Below are 18,250 nucleotides of genomic sequence, written 5' to 3'. Positions count from 1 at the left end.
TGACGTGAAGAAGAAATGGCATGATAGCAAGACACAAAGAGAATGTCCAGGAAATGGGGAGAAGAATGATTATATTATACACTATGTATGAGAAAAAATGGAGTTTTCAGGGGAAGATAGGAAGAAGGAGAAGGGAACAAACACTTACTAAGGCTTTATCATATGCCAAGAAATGTGCTAAACACTTTTCAATTATTTTCTCATTTGACCATGAAATCAGAAGCACCCACACTGTAACTGCTCCCCTGGATTCACTCCTCAATCATTCTAGGACTCTGGAGAGAGCCCAGAATGGTTCTGTGGTGGATATTTCTCTGGAGATGCAAGTGATGTATTTTTCTGGAGATGCAAAATCACACGGTCTATAGAAAAACTAGGACTAGAACACAGGTCTCTCCTTGGCCAAGCTGAACCAAAACACTTCCTCAATCCATCCTTCCCTTCCTCTGAACACTTGTGCTTATGGAAAACTTGGGAGTTTTAGCCCTAATTCTAACCAAAGTAATGCAACTTTCTAGAACTCATTGTCTTGTTCTTAAGAATGGATGTAGGGGTATGGGAGCTGACAAAATTCCTAATATCCGAGTCCAAAATAAAAGGCTGTTATAATCAGCAGCTTATTACCAGAAACATGGACTCAAAGATTTAATTCTGGTAAGAATCTCAACAAAAGTCCAACTCATTCATGTTACCTATCCACCAACAAGTATTTGCCAAGAAATTACCATGTGCCAATCATTGATCAAGGCACTGACAATACAAGCACAAAAAATAATACAGTTACCACCCACAATGAGAATATATTCTTTTGCAGGAAACACCACATTTACATAGTAGCAAATATAAAATATACCAAGGCAAACCCAAAGAAAGGAGGGCAGCTCTAGTAGCTAGAAAAGTCCTCAGGTTGTGTTCTTGAGATGTTATCTCATGTTCCTAATATAAGTAAATCTTATTTATTTATTTATTTTTTTAGCTAGGCAATTGGGGTTAAATGACTTGCCCAGGGTCACACAGCTAGGAAATGTTAAGTGTCTGAGGATGGATTTGAACTTTGGTCCTCCTGACTTCAGGGCCAGTAGTCTATCCACTACACCATCTAACTGCCCCAATAAAAATAAATAAAGGAAAAGAAAAAGAAAAGGTGTCAGTTTCCTGCTTACTTATTTGCACAAAATCAGAACCAAAAGCTGTTTAATGAGTATTAGAAGAGAAATTAGCATCCAGTGGAGACTATTCCTCTGAATCATTAGGGACTTTTAAATATTGATATATCTAGAAGTATAACAAATACAGGTGGGAGTTTTATATTAAAGATACATGAAAGTGAATTGATGGTAAGTGAAGTGAGCAGAATTGAATATTGTACACAGTAACAACAAGATTATGTGATGATCAACTGTGATGGATTTGGCTCTTTTCAACAAGGAGGTAATTGAAGGCACTTCCAACAGACTGTGATGGAAAGAGCCATCTGTATTCAGAGAAACAATCATATAGATTGAATATGGACCAAAGCATAGTATTTTCACCTTTTTCTTGTTACTTGGCTTGTGTTGTTTCAAGGTCTTGTCTTTCACCTTTTGATCTGATTTTTTTTTTGCCCAGTTTGACAAATATGGAAATGTGTTTAGAAGAACAGCATCTGTTTAACCTATATCAGATTGCTTGCTGTCTTGGGAAGAGGGTGGCAGAAAGGGAGAAAGGAAAAAAAAACTGAAACATAAGATTCTGCAAAGGTGAAAGTTGAAAACTATCTCTACATGTATTTGGAAAAATAAAAAGCTATAAAAATACACAAAAGATAGTGGTATAAGATGGTAAAGTACTTTTTTTTTCATATGGAAGGGAACTAAGACTTTTATAGATCTTTGAAAGAAGCTCATTCTGCAGAAGAAGAAACAAAAACCAAAGAAATGATAGGATTAAGATGGCAGTGCTTCACAGTGGAGTGAACATTACTTCTGGAATCACATGACCCTGAGTTTCCCATCCCACCTCTGCTCACTATTCCTGTGTGACTTTAGGCAATTCAATCTCAGTTTCCTCATAGCTGTATCTATGGGATTGCATTAGATGCCATCTGAAATTTCTTCCAGCTCTCAGGTTATGATACTACTATTAAACTCAATGTACTCTGTATTTTAATTAATTAAAATGGATTGCTTTTAGGCTTAATCATAGAATAGTACAGTTTTAGAGATGGAAGAGTCTTTTCAAGAATCTGGAGGGATGCCTTTTAAGAGATTTTTAGTGCTGTTGTTTTATGGGAGCTTTTGTTTGTTTGCTCATGAAATGAATTCACTTGTTAATTAATTAGGTTGAAATACACTATATGAGGGCTCTTTTCATAGAAGGCCACAAATATCAGTTGAGAAGGGTAATGGCACATATTTAGACTTGGCTATTCATTGGAAAACAAATTTTCTGCTTTCTATCTACTCAATAGCAGCCACAATTTTCAGATATAATACAAGGAAGAAACCCTTTTGTCTGTGGAATTTCACTACAAAAAATGTCAATATATAGCCACAAGAACTGTGATAGATTGCCACAACCATAGAATTTTCCTCAATTTTATTTTTAAGAAATGGTCTATGGATCTCATTTTAAAAAGAGAAAAAGCATTTTTCTTCCCTAACAGACATGTAACTAAGACAGGTGACTGGGGCTTTGTCCCCACATGCCACATTCTGAGATCCCTAATAGCACTTGCAATTTAATTCAATTCAATATATATTTAAGTGACTACCATGTGCCAGGCATTGTGTAAGCAATCATTTATCCTGTTAAAAAACAACAGAGGCAAGTACCTGAGAAATTACTAGATTGACAATGGAGTAAATTCTTCCTTTAGCAGATCATCCATTCCTCTCGTCCCATACTGCTGACAGACACATACACACATGCACACACACACAATTACTTTATTAGAAGCAGCTATGAGGCACAGTGGATGGAGAAATGGGCTGAGTTCTAATCCTTCCTCAGAGATCTATTAGTTGCATGTCCCTGAACAATCAGTCAACACATATTGATTAAATGCCAACTATGTGCTAGATGTTATGCTAGGGTTAGCTTTTCTCAGCCTCAGTTGCCTCATCTGAAAAAAAAATGATTAGACTCTGAAGCCTCTATGGTCCCTATCCATTTATTCTAAATTTATATTCTTATGATTCTGCTCCAAGACTTTCAAATGAATGCAAGTTGTTTTCCTTGGCTTATATGGTTTATAATGAGATTATCACCCAGTTGTTTCTTTCTTTTTATCTTTTTCTCCTCTTCTTCCTCCTCCTCTTTTTCTTCTTCCTCTCCCATTTCTGTCTCTCTGCATCGCTCTTTTTCTGTCTCTCTCTGTGTGTCTCTGTCTGTCTTTGTATCTGTCTCTGTCTCTCTATCTTTTGGTCTCAAAAATGACCTCAGTTCACATTCCATCTAAGCCAATTACTTAGCTACGTGTGACCTTGAGCAAGCCACTTAATATCTCAGCCTCAGTTTCCTCATTGTAAAAAGAATATAATAATAATACCTACTTCACAGAGTTATTGTAAAATTATGAGTTAATATGTAATACACCTTCCCAATCTTCAAGTCCTATATTGGTGTTAGCCATTATGATTTCTCATTTTTTCTGATAGTAAATACAAAATATATTTTACCCTGCTATCATAAAAAGGGGGATTGTTGACTTTGTTCAAAGCAAATTTCAATTTTTTTAATGTAGCAACTTATGATAGGAAAACCAATTCCTAAATGGTGTCTACATCAATTTCTTTTAACTGAATTCAAGAAAGAATAATTAAGTCCCTATTTTGTGCCATATACTGAGGCTACAAAAACAAACGAGATAATTAATACTTGAAAGAAGTTCACCTTTTGATATGACATAAGATTGAATTTGTCTCTTGCCTAGTTAATGACAGCAGTTAGATGGACAACCAATAGAAATCATCCATTAGTATCTATATATCTAGCTATCTTTTGTATATCAGTATATAGATACCTGTATTCCCATGCACACACATATGTATGCACATACAAATATATGTATATGTATACAAGTATATACTTAGGGATGAGCCCTATTGTCATATATATATATATATATATATATATATAATCACATACAGATCCATATATTTAAAATCAATAAATATTGCTATTGGACAGTGAATCGGACTGAGAATTAAACAGGACATAGAAGACATGTTCAAGCTCTTCCAGTAAATTGTCAGATTCTTTTTTTTTTAACTCTAAATTTCTCAACAGATTTTATTTTCGTTTTTAATACCAATATAGTAGGAATGTTACCATATGGCTACAAGTCATGGAATGCTGCAGCCTCCAAAGAATTCACCATGAGCATCAATCAGGTTTCAGTGGAAAGATTCATGGTGAAAATCTATAACAAATTAGGATATCTTATAAGAACCAGAATAAAACTTGACAACAAGAACATAGATGATTGAAAAACAAGATAGGATGGTCACATGATATGAGTTAGGGATTCCTGTGGACAGCTCCTGTGGTATCTTTTTGATAGCAGGAGATGAAAAAAAAAAATCCCAGTATTTTAGATGGGTCTCTGTGACTAATTAATGGAAGGACATAGCCAAGAGCTATGCAGAAATGACAGGTCAAGATGGGTGGCAATTTGAATCATTGTGGGTAATTGGAGATCCACAGTGATGAGATCGCAGGAGATGAAAATATTTATTGCCCATTCAGTTCAGTGGTGTGTCCAACTAGAGCTGAATAATGAGGTTATTATAATAGTCAAGGTATGTAGCAAAATCAGGGTGTGAGCTAGATTCCCCAGACATTTCAAAAGCACATTAAATAAAGCTGAAATAAATACTCAGCTTTTCTGTACAAAGATTTTTTATTCTCTAGAAGTAGGTAAAAAGAAACAAGCAGGCAACAAGCATTTATCAAGCACTTATATACAAGGCAATGTGCTAAAAAGTAGGGATATGAATATAAACAAAAAGGATGACATAGGTAGATAGATAGTTCTTGTCTTTAAAGGGATTATACTGTAATGGAGGAAGACAACATATAAAAAGGATAGAAAGAGGAGCCAGGAAAGAAAGTACTTGATTGGGAGTATGATGGCAAAGTCCAAAGAGTTAGAATAGGAGCTAATTGGAGAATGAAACATGAGAGACCTGGGATCTCCAAAATGGAGAGCAAAGCAAAGTATCAAGGTATCAAGCGTGTTTCATCCCATATTCTTATTCTCTTTATCAGTCTATTGGGGTGTGTGTGTGTGTGTGTGTGTGTGTGTGTATAAATTCTAGTTTCTAATTTCAAGTATCAGATCTACTTCTTTATATCCTAAATATAAATAGGCACACACTATGCATCCAAATCTACTAATTTCCCAAACTGGAGAAAGCAGTTCTCTAATTATAGGCAATCTTTATCATTAGGTTAAAAAGAAGTCATATTATTATGAGCCATCAAGAGGTTCTTAAAATCCTTTTGCCATGAGGAATCATACCATGCTTTTTATAAATTTAGATTAGGGGATGAGGTGGGAGATAAGTCTGATATGTGGCATTAAAAGGCAATAAGAGTTAAGTATGTACTCATATATTATATATATGAGTATATATATACATATATAGAATATATGAGTATATTCATATATACATACTCATTTGAATAGTATATGAGTATATATTCATATAAAGCCAATGAGCTTTATATGCCTGCCCACTCCCATTCTCATAGTTCCAATCACTTAAGATGGTAACAAGAAATTTAATAGTAATTTGATCTACCACTAAAGTCAGAAGAGACTCCAAGATGATCTAGTTTGAATCTCATTTTTTTTCCTAAGGCCCAGAAGTATAGTCAAGAGAACTACTGAAACCCAGACCACTGATAAAGATTCAAGTTATGACTCAAAATTTTGAATGGAAGTAAAAGAGTTCCAATATTTTACTCAGTTCCATGTACTGCCTTGAAATGTCCACTTTTAACCTTTTTATTTTCCCACATCTAAATCACAGTTTCAGGGTTTGAATAAATCTGAGAGGTTGTCTAGTTCATATATATTTGAACCAGCTCATAGTGATTTCAGAGAGTCAGTTGTTAAATTTTCATTGTAAACATTTATACCTTGGATATAAGCAAATACTTCCAAATGGGGTTTAATTTGTTATTTTATCAACTGTTTAAATGGAAGTGATAAAGAAAATTTTAATAATGATGATTACTCTTATATATATTTTCTCTCTGTATATATTTTACAGATGTAGTCTGTAATGGGGGGAATCATCTCCCTAACCTTGGACACTATACTTCAGATTGTATTTTGTTTTGTATTGCTGCTGACAGAGTTTATAGTTTTTGAAAATTCCCAGACCCTTTAGTGTAAATTTCTGCCTGCACATCTCTCTTCTTTTTCCATGAAGAAAATTCATTGAAGAAATGGATTTTGGAACCCATGCATAGAACTTTATTTTTATCCTTATAAAATTATATCTTATTTGATTCTGTCCAATATTCATACTTTTCACATTTCTCCATGATCTCTGTTATCCAGTGTGTTAAATATGCCTCTGAGCTTTATATTGTCTTTATATTCAATGAGGGTATAATCCATGCCTTTATGTAAATTATTGATAAGATGTAGACTCCTAAACTGTGTGATGTGATAATATCTTTAGTACAGAGCATCAATGAGGTTAAAAATCAGTTAAATATATGTAAAGTGCCTTGGAAACTTTAAATCACTCTCTAAAATTAGTGGTTCTCAAAGTATGGTCTAGAGAATCCTGAGGATCTCTGAAACCCTTTTAGAGGGTCTACAAATTCAAAAATAGTTTTTATTTCCAATATGGTAAATGTCTATAAATATAACCCAGATAAACAAAAACACTTTGGAGAAATCCTCAATAATTTTTAATAGGATAAAGATACTGAAAACAAAAGTTTGAGAACCACTGCAAAATGGTTAATACCTTCATTGAAGGCCAGAAAAATTCTAGTTTCTAATTTCAAGTATCAGATCTACTTCTTTATATCCTAAATATAAATAGGCACACACCATGCATCCAAATCTATTAATTTTCCAAACTGGAGGAAGCATTTCTCTAATTATGGTGAATCTTTATCATTAAGTTAAAAAGAAGTCATATTATTATGAGCCATCAAGAAGTTCTTAAAATTCTTTTGCCATGAGGAATTATGCCATGTAATTTACCATTACAGTGGACAACCATTCATAGTTATACAAGGGGTAATGAATGAAAGATTGTTTGGTGATAATAACCAATGGAACAAACAAGCAAAGGTTTCATTGCTCTAGCCTAAAGGAACCGAGATAAGGCAACAGAAAGCAAGCTGGATTTTCGATCAAAGAGCAAATTTCTACTCTCCATTTATAAACTCTGTGATCTTAGGTGAAGTATTCTTCCCTTCCTAGTACTTCTAGTCCTCAACTGTCCCTTCCATATAATGAGGATAAATTAAAAACCAACTCAATATCTTCTAAATTTTTCCTCCTTTTTCTCATTCTTTCCATTTAATAGCTTAAGAAACTGAGGCCCAGAGAAAGAAATGGCTTGTCCAAGATTGAACAGCTAGCATGTGCTATAACCAAAAAGTAAAGTTAGAACTTTTTGTTCTGAATTAAGTGTTAATTCATCTATATTATGCTGCTCAATTCCTTACTAGGAGGATCAACTATAAAATCTTCCATTTGTCATTCAAATCATTTTACAACTTGTTTCCTCTCTCCCTTTCCACTTTATATCATTCTACTTTGTTATCCAGTGACAATGGCTTCATTGCTGGTCCTCAAATAATATAGTCAGTCTATTGATTCTAGGCATTTTTACTGGTTGTTCTCCTTCCCTGGAATGTTGTCCCTCCTCATCTCCATCCCTTGACTTGCATGGTTTCTTTCCCAAGCCAGCTAAGTCTACCTTCTGGGAAGCCTCTCCCATTTTTTTCTTAAAACCAGTGCCTTCTCTCTGTTGATTATTTCATATTTAACCTACACGTAACATATATGTGTGTTGTCTTTCTCATTAGACTATGAACTCTTTGAGGCTAAAGATTGTCTTTTGCCTTTCTTTGTAGCCCTAGTGCTTAACACTGTGCCTGGTACATAGTAGATGCTTAATATATCTTTATTAACTGGCCAAAATAACCACTAAGGAGAGCAAAGCTCAGAGAGCAATGTTTGTTGTTCTTCATTATCAAAGCAAACCAAAAGCATATCATTTTGTTAGACTTAAGTCACATGTCCCATTGGGATTGATCAGACTAATAAGAGCTCACAATGCTCTACCACAGGTCAGACACAAATAGTCCATGTGAACAGAGAATGATGGGCTCTCGATATTTTCAATAGAAGAGGTAGGATTCAACTGTACAACATTTGACTAATATGCTCTTCTTTCTACTATAGTATGACACATCATATCTATCAATCAAATGCAATGACTTCTTAAATATAATCTACTTTAATGGAATGGGATATTTTATGTCAGGATTTTTTGTTCCTTGAGATATGTGTCTCAAGTAGCTACATAAATGTCTGCTAACCTGCCTAAGATCATAAAAATAACAGGTAGCTAGGGCAATATCTGAACCCCAGTCCTCTGACTCCAAATCCAGTCCCCTTTCCTGTAAACAGTGCTGTCTCTGATCCAAAGAATGGAGGAGGTCAAGGATGGGGTAGGGTCTTGTTATGGAAGAAGAAATGTCTAATGCCTATTGGAACTAGGTTTCAATAATAGCAAAATTTCACTTTTGTGATCTCACCCCTTTCCCCCAATAACACAAAGTCATCAATAATAACAATGATAATCATGATGGTGATTATGGTGGGGATATAGCACTTGCTCTCACCTCAACAAATTCTTCTTTAATGGGTGCCTAAACAGAAGGTGGTTTTGGCCAGGATTGAGAAGAGAAGCAGCCTGGAAGCAGCCTATGGGAATTGTCTAGAAATTTCTCCCTTCTTATAGCCACTTCCTGGCTTCCATCAAGTCTCTGTTAAAATCTCAGCTTCTGTAGCAAGCCTGCCCTGCTCTTTCTTAGTGCTAATACCTCTGATCTGAGATTGACCTCTATTTATTCTGTATATTACTTGATTATAAAAGGTTGTTTGAATCGTGTCTCCTCCTTTAGATTGTAAAATCCTTGAGGGCAGAGACCGCTTTTGCTCTTCTTTGTAACTTCAGTGCTCAGAACTGTCACTGACACATAATAGATGTATAATAAATGCTTTTTGATTTCTTGACTTACCCAAATGTCCATAAGGGTAGAAATTTGCCAGGGAAAATAAAGCAGATCATCACATAGAAAGGACAACAAATTTTAAGTATGATATTAAAAAGAGAAATAAAATCACAGGGGCCACCCTACTAATTGATTTCCTGCTATTTTCTTATGAGAAGACTTTAATACCAAAGCAAGACCTTCTTTGAACATGAGTTAGATCCTAAGAGAAGTAGTGAATGTATGGAAAATAGAAATTCTAGACAGTAGGAATAGAGAAAGAGGACAGAGCTTAGAATTATTGATCTTAAAGTCAGAGACCAACTGAAAGGACCTTGATTTTTGAAGTCACCTTCCTTGGTGAGGATATCAATCCTTTAGGAAGATTTTCATGAGTGGAAAAGTTCCAAGGGTAGTCATCTGTCAGCTTCCTCTGGTAATGGGTTGGGATGAAAAATAGACTTCTCAACTTCTGCCTTATTTAGCAACCAAAGAGGATGAATGTCAGTTGTAGGGAAGATTTACATTATGGTAGAAGATATCTTCTTGGGTTGTCTTGATGTCTTTGGTTTTATTCTTTTCAAATGTGATTGAAGAGTGTATGCATTATGGGTTTTTTGTGAATAACCTAGAGTAAAATACAATTGGCACCGAATGAGGGGCAGAATCCTTTGGGATATGTGTGTATGAATGAAGTATCTGGTTGGATAAGTCCACAGTAAACTCTCTATTAAGGAAATAAGTGTTGCAAGCCAGAAAAGAACCAGAGCTAAGAAGAAAATATCAAGTTTTATTAGTGCAAAGAGAGTTTGCTGGTTCTTGCATTGGGTAGCAAAGAATGCCTATGAGATTAAGGACAATCCCTTTATGATCAAGAACACCTGCCATTACTATTTATTTGGGTGAATCATAGTGAGTAGTACCCTATGATGGTTAAAACAATAAAAATCTTCAAGGCACAGAAGGAAAAGGAATTATAATGGACTTTTAAACATTCATTTAAAGTTGGTTATGTGATTTGCAAATATTGTCTTATTTCAGTCCCACAATAAGCTTAGGAAGTAGTTTCTATAAATTCTACAATCCATATTTTGTGGATTGAGCAATTGAGGCTCATCAAAGTTAAATGGAGTCCCATGACTACTCACCTTGTAGGAGATGGAGGTTTGATTGTGAACCCAGATCTTGAACTCGTAGACAAGGCTGCATCTATTATGCCACAATGTCTTCCACAGTGAAATGTCCACAAAAGAATTGTATTTATCCATGATCAAGAAAAGAACCAGAGTGGCTCAATTGAGAGGTCAGTTTTGAAGTCAATAATCCCTGGGTTCAAATCTTTCTTCAGACACATCCTCATTCTGGGACCATGGGGGGGAAGCACTTAGGCTTTTTATTTATTAGGGCACCAAGCAGAATCCAAACAAAATTGCAGTGAACTTTAAAAACTGCCCAACTTGAATACAATAGAACAGCAAGTCCCTGAGAGCAATGACTATTTCATTTTCCCTTCTGCATCCCCACAAAATAGGTATTGCACTTAAGAGGCACTTAATAAAATTTTTGTTGAATTGAATGGAAAGGTTACTAACTGCATCTCATAGGTTAATTCTAACTGTCCTAAAATATTGTCAAGATGGTAGCAATGTGAAAACTCATAAAGGAATGGTCACATGTTACGATTCATCATCACTCAAGGAATAATTCTTTGATGGGAACAAACTTCTCATTGAGTCAACACGGTTTTGTTTTGTCTCAAATTTATTTTCTCTTCATCATTGCATTTTGTCGAACACATGGCAACCCACAGAGACACATGATAAATCGTGCCGCTATTTGTAATGATACTTCCCCACAATAAATAATATGCCAATAATATTAAGTGGAACAACAATGGCACATGGTGTGAGGTACATTTTAAACAAAACATTAAGAGCCTACTGATGGCTAACAATATCTTCTAGCTCCTGTTCCTGATTACTTTTCAATAAAAGTCAACATAAGGAGAACCTGGGAAATACAGCTCTTCCCTGCCCAAAACTGATTAATTGAATTATTTCTGCAACCATTCTCAGGTGTTACAAATGAATTTTATGTCTTTTTTTTTCTTTGAAGATGCTACACCTAAATAAAAAGATGCTCCTTAAAAGCTCTTATGCTTAAGCCTCCCCCATGTATCGGTTACTTTCTGATGACTTTTTTTTTCCCCAACTCATACAGATGGATTTCCTTGGGGGAAAGCAGCGTGTGAGTTGAGAATAATCATTTCCCAAAGGGAATTCAGCTTTGTTAGTTGAAAAAAAAACAGAAATCTATCAGAAAGTACTGAGTATATGTGTGTCTTGGGGGGAGATGTATGGGGTAGGGGGAGTGGTCACAGAGAGGATGAATGTTGTAAGCTTTTTCTATAGCACCACCGCCAATGAAAGATGGACTGCAGTTCCTGCTTAGGTTTAAGAGGATTGGACAGGCTAACAACAGACTAGCCGGCTTAGAGAAAACATTGACTTTTTTTTAATCAAAGCATGTAATCAGAAAGGCAGAGTGATGATTACCTTCTACTTTCCCCATGAATCACAAAACCAATCAGCTGGATAGGTGCACTTGGGCTCAGTCTCTGCCAAGGGCATTGTAAACTTAACACTGATGTACTTAACATTTAATATTTCAAATACCCGGATGACCCTTACTCCTGAGCACTTTTTGAATAGCCTCTATGTTCACTGGGTTACAATGCCTACTTGAAATCCAGAGACATTTTATAGGTTTTACACTCAAACACATGTATCTACACCTTTCATCGATGACATTTTTATGTCTAAGAAGCTTTTAATAATTGAGTGCAATTAATTTTTTTGGAGAAATAGTATAAGAGGCTGTAATTTACTTTCCCAGTATGACAACTCGTTTCATTTTTGTAAGATTCAGTCTGCTACATTTTTAGTACACAAAGAAGAAAAAAATGAATATTAGAAATCCATAAAATGCAGTGTAATCTACAGTCAGCTAAATGGATGCTTATTTCCCAAAGGTCCGGTATCATTATTGACAAGGAAGTACAAAAAGAGAATGGGGCCCTCACAAGGGCCAAATAAGTGTTGATTATGTTTGAAGAATACCAAGGCCTTAAGAACAGCATTCCCAAATCCTGGAATATGTCTCTACCTTTAAAACACTGAAGACGTCACCCCATCCTGAATGAATGATTTCTAATTCAAAATCACAGCCTAAATGATTTTGAATTCACTGCAGGTGCCTTTTCATCATCACCCACAAGACCACAAGGCATTCTGCTGAGGCAGGCAGGAGCCAGGACAGAATATTTTAAATGTTTGGATTACCTGCTAGTGCCTAAGGAGCCTCATTCATTGCTTAATAATGCCTCCATTGCTCATAACAAGGCTTCTAGGGAGCGTAATCTTTCTTTGGGCAGGATGGAAATGGGAATCCTTCCCACAGCAAATGTTCGGGGTTGCAGACTAACTTTCTTTTGCCAGTCAGATTGAAGGGAAATGGAGCAGAGAGCAGAAGGGAAACAAGAATTGTCCAGAATGCCCAGCCCAGGCTGCATGCAGCTTATTACAAGGCAAGAAGTAGGCTGTGGTGCAGAGGAGAATTTTATTCTGGAAGCAGTATTGTTTCCTCCAGCGGGCTAAATCTAAACATTTCTCCAGCTAATTGTTCCTGCTCTCACAGTCCACATTTCTTTTAATTTTGTTGCTTCTCCTCTGATTTTCCTGGGCAATACTTGGTCTTAGTCACCCTATAAACAGAGCTCAAAATCTGCAATAGATAACTGGCTTTCTGCACATAGAAGGTTGGGGGGGCACTCCAGCAAGCTCATGGGCACTGACTCTCTTTTCTTTCCCTCCTCACTCCCTCTCTCCCTCCCCTCTATTCTAACCCACTTAATCACCTCTTCTCCCACATAAACACAGTGCCCTCTCTGCTCAATCAGACAAACACCAGCTCTTGGTTCCTTGTCAGAGAAGGATGCTAGAGCCTCCTCCTCCTTCTCAGCCGCCTTCTTTTTTTTTCCCTTTTCACACTCACAGACAAAGCTCTCCTCTTCTCTCATACTGAGGAAAGGGTCAATCAAGTAAAGGTGTGTATTGGGGGAAGAGGCAAAGATGGATAAGGAGAGGGGAAAAGGAGAACCATTTCGGGAGAGAGGGGAAAGCAGGAAGAGGAAGCTGAGCTATGGAAAGAATCGAATCCACTCAAAGACAGAGACAGCCAGAAAAGCAGAGACAGATAAACAGACAGAGAGACAAAGAGAAAGAGACAAAAACAGAGAGATAGTAAGGGACTGAAAAATAAAGACAGAAAGACAAAGGTAGACATACATGTTTAAAGAGAGAGAGAGAGAGAGAGAGAGAGAGAGAGAGAGATGAAAACAAGGATGGATCAAGACAAACCAGTGAGGGGCCACCAAGAACATATAATTTGCAAACTGCCAAGGAAAAGATGATAGAGCAACACCAAAGCCAGTGGGGGTGGGAAGATTACTGGGAGAGGTGTGAGTCAGTGGATAAGAAGGTGAAGTCCCTAACCTCCTGGAATGACTTCAGGGACAGAAAACATGTCACCAGAAGAGGCTTTGCAAAGAAAAAAGAAATTTATTTGCAGCATAATAGTGGACTTTAAAAAGAAAGAAAAGAAAGGTTTTATTTACTTTTTTAAGCCCTTGATTCAGCTCCATCACTGAGAACTCTTTCTTAAATAACTTCCCAGTGAAATGAATTTGCTGGACTCACAGAAAGTCTGTTTTTCTACCATTTGGCCATGCCCTGAGAAATGTAATGCTTATTTTAAAATGTAAAGGCATTCCTGTTTAATTAACTCCAGTTTTAAGGAAACTAGCCGGTTCATTAAAGTTAAACGCAGTATGGAGGCGGGGGAGGGGGGAGACAGGAAAGTGCTTAAAATATAAAGTTATCCAGAAAGCAAGGAAAGAATATTTTCCCCCAGACTCTTTCCAGAGCTCCTAAATAAAAAAAACGCAATAGAGAGGGAAATCATCCTGGGCTGCAAAGTGAAGGGAAACATCTTTAACTCTGAGCGTCTGTATTTTGTCCCCCCCCTCTCCCCCGTTCTCAAACTCATAATCCCCTCCAGAATCCAGGGGGAAGGGGAGAGGAGGAAGAGGAGTGAGGCAGGTCGGTGGTGACGGGAAGAAGGCAAGGAAGGCGAAGAGCAAGAGGGGGAGAAGTTCTAGGCAGCTGAACGAGACCATCGGTGCCTAGGAGAGGGAGGGAAGGGGTGCCTTACCTTGCCACTCCACCAGCCCCGTGCGTCCCTGCTCTGCAGCCTCCCGGCACCTCGTACTTGGTGCTGCTTAAAGGGGAGCTGAAGGAGGGCCGCCTCTTAGACCATTCTTCGGGCCCCTTTCCCTCGACAACGGATGCCAAAGCCTGATCTTAACACGGTCCTCCTCGTTCTCCATTAGCTCCGAGCCATTCCGGATCCCGAGACGGCGAGGCGAGGAAGCTGCCCGTGGGCATGCCGAGGGGCACGGGGGACGTTTGGGCGGTCGGTCAATTAAAATCGAGGCAGACGGACAGACAGAGAGAGAGGGACAGAGACAGAGAGCTAGGGGAGGAGAAAGCTGGGACTAGGGAGCTGCGATCTGTATAGAAATCCGGAGCGGGAAAGGACCCCAGAATGTCGCTGGCAACTGGAAACCGAAGGGGAGGGGAGGGAAACTTGGCAAGCACCGCGAAGCCGAGCAGAGACCTGCTGCCAGAGACAGGATTCCCCCAGCAGACCGGGGGGAGCGAAATCAAAGCAAGCCAAACTCGCAACCCCCCCCCTCGCTCCCTCCCCGCTTGAGTCTGGCCACCGCTTTCCACGCGCAAGAGGGGGCGTTGGGCGAGTTTGAGAGAGAGCGCGGTGGCGGCCGGGATGAAGCTCTGACTGGGGAGCTGGGAGGCAGCGTCGCCAAAGTGAGCAGTCGCCCGCTCAAAGACGGCAGCAGCAAGGAGGCAGGAGCCCGGGATGCTGAGGATGCTGCTGCTGCTGCTGCTGGCGGCGGCGGCTGTGGCGACGGCTGCTGCTGCTGCTACTGCTGCTGCTACTGGTGCTGCTGCTGCTACTGGTACTGATGCTGCTGCTGCTGCTGCAGTTAGCGGACTTCCTCCGCTCGCTTCCCTGCTACCGCCGCTGCTGCTACCTGTAGACAGACAGACACACACGTACACACACATACACACACATACACACGCGCGCGCACACATATAGAGGAGCACACTCCACGCGCGCGCCTGCGCGTACACACACACACACACACACACACACACACACACCGGGAGCAATGCAGAGCGCCAGAATCCGGACTTGGCAAGAGCCTCCACACTGCCACTCTAGGGGGATTTATCCAAAAAAAAAAAAAAAAAAAAAAAAAAAAAACAGTCCCAGATCGGTGTCACCGCCCACACCCCCATGTCTGCCTAAGCTCAGCTCTCCTTGGACTGAGGGGGATCTTGGAAGAGTGGGGAGTACACCCAGGGACTAAACGGTAGGCTCCGGTTGATGTTGCCCTCGCTTGTGGGGACAGGGGCTCTGGAATATGAGTGGGAGAGGCCTAGCCTTCTTAGGAGGTCACGATTGATCTCCACACTCTCTTATCCAGGAGCTGCCTCGACTGGCCAGAAGCAGCAGTAGCAGCCAGAAGGCAGCAAGCCAGCACCGAGGGGTTAAGGGCTCTGAGCGTCACGTGTGACGTGTACCTAAAGCCTAGGAGAAATAAATGCGTAGAAGGGCACGGACCTAGGTCCAGATCTGTCAGAAGGCCTCCTCCGCAGAAAGTTTCCTGATCCCCTCTACTTCTGTGTGTGTGGGTGTGGATGTGGGTGTTTGTGTCTCTGTGTGTCTGTGTCTCTGTCTGTATTTGTCAAGATAGAGACGATCCAATAGCCATTTCCTGTTGAGACCCTGTAAAAAAAATCACCTAATTTCACCCTTCCTTCACCATACTCCCTCTTTTTGTTCTTTTTTCCATCTGTAGGCAAAGTCAGTCCCTCACTTGATAGGCAGTGGGCAAGATTCTGTGGGAGTAGTGGGAAGTAGCATTATACTCAGTGGATCCTCCCCATCCAGTAGCAGGCTGGAAGGATCTGGGTAATCACAGCTTAGCCATGCAGGATGCCCTGAGCATTCGGCTATCCCGGTCCCTTTTACACTTGTCTGCCCCTCCCTTCTCCAGCTTCAAGTATGAGAGTTTCGAACAACTCTATGGTAGCTCAAAGGAATCTACACAACTGGTAATTTAGTAAAAGCATGAGGGAGAAATAACTGCTGGAGTTTGTGAGAATTCACCTAGATGTAAAAAAAAAAAATTTCTTTAAAAGAAAAAAAAAGATTGTCAATGTCATTAAAAAAAAATCCTTCAGCTCACACTCATAAGGGAATCTTCCAGTTTTAGGACCCTCAACATACCAATTCAGTCTAATCCAATCCAACAACCATTGATTAGGCATCTTTTCATTGCAGCCCAAAATGTCATAGGGACTCATAGGGAATCATAGAAAAGAAAGTGTGGGGGAAGCTCTTGCCCTCAAAAAGCTTACATAATATCATGAAGATGAAAGAATATTAAGAGAATAAGTAATTTTCTAAGATTTACAGGCTATCTGGTGATGTATTTTTAAAAATAATTTTAATAAATAAATATTTCATTACTATATTTTAATAATCTTTAAGGTGTAGTCTTTTTTTTTTCTTTTTGGAAGAAAAAAGAAAAGATAATTAGTATGAAATTAAAGGTTTGAAATCATCTTGGATAATCTCTTATGCCCTACAACAACATAGTAGAGATAACTACTTAGTTATTATTACTGGTATTATTATGTATATGGTTATCTTCTTTTTATTGATCAGGAAACTGGGTTTCAGAAGTGTTAAATGATTTAAGGGTTATATCGTTTAATATCAGAGACTAAATTTGAATCTAAGTCTTCCTAGCTACAAGATCAGAAGACGACCCACTACACCAAGCATATTTCAGCTTTATTTGTTAAAGAACATTAATTCTTCTAAAACTAAGTCACAGTCTATGATCTTCTTTTCCTAAAGTGGATTTCTGAGATTCCTCTTTATAGTTTACAAAAAAAATTAGGCATCCCATTGTGGGGGCTGATTTTGTCTTTCTTGAGAGCAAATATCTATGAATATCTAAAAGAAAATTAATACCCCTTTTTACTTTTTGAATTAGTAAATTGAATAATGTTTTAGAGTTGCATAAAATGTGAGTGAACTTCAAAGTTAATGTTAAAAGATGCATCAATTTTAGGCTCTAAAGGCTTCTTCTTTGTGCTATCAGTTAAATTTAAGTAGAGAAGATGACATTAGAAACCTAAATGTCATGATTTTCATTTTTTTTCATTTGGTATTTATAGTAAAAGGATTATTATTTCAAATGAGTTCCAGACTTCTGGAAAGATAGCTAATTGAAAGATTGTGTGAGACTGCCCCTCATCACCTCCAAACAACCAAAAACACGCCAATTAATATTTTTAAATGAAGTAAGAGAAAGAAAAGAAATTTTCACAGAAAATGCAGCAGAAAATTGTGAAGCAAATAAAACCTCTTAATACGATAAAAAAAGTGTTGCAAAGAGAATGCCAAGAGGAAACTCCAAAAAAAGATAATGATTCTAAAAGATGGCAACTTAGAAAAACAAATTGAAAGAATACAAGATCCCTGTGGGTAATTAGAAGGCCTAGAAAAAGAAAATTAGAAAGATATGAGGGATGAAATTTAAGATTTTAATGATAAACATACATCTTGGAACTGAAACTGGAAATCCTTTACAACAATCCTTTACATGGAGAGGGCAAAAAAGTAGAGGAAGTGGAATGAGACAATCCAGTGATGTGTGTGTGTGTGTGTGTGTGTGTGTGTGTGTGTGTGTGTGTGTGTTAGAACAAAGTTAGAAAATAGCAAAATTAAGACACATAAGATCTCAACAATCAGAAATAACTAATCTGAAGATTTGGACTTAGATATTATA

General features: G+C 38.2%; 1 protein-coding gene across 1 annotated transcript in view; it reads right to left on the bottom strand.

The window, feature by feature from the left end:
• NLGN1 (neuroligin 1) overlaps positions 1-15,282 on the bottom strand; it is a 1,046,258-nt gene extending 1,030,976 nt beyond the window's left edge. Inside the window, exon 1 of the mRNA XM_031963603.1 lies at positions 14,512-15,282. The gene's annotated coding sequence lies outside the window, so the exon portion shown is untranslated. The remainder of the gene's footprint in view (positions 1-14,511) is intronic.
• Positions 15,283-18,250: the final 2,968 nt, after the last annotated feature.

This window comes from Sarcophilus harrisii, chromosome 3 (assembly GCF_902635505.1).
Source record: "Sarcophilus harrisii chromosome 3, mSarHar1.11, whole genome shotgun sequence".
NCBI classification, from domain to species: Eukaryota; Metazoa; Chordata; class Mammalia; order Dasyuromorphia; family Dasyuridae; genus Sarcophilus; species Sarcophilus harrisii.
This window is presented reverse-complemented; position numbering and strand designations above follow the sequence as displayed.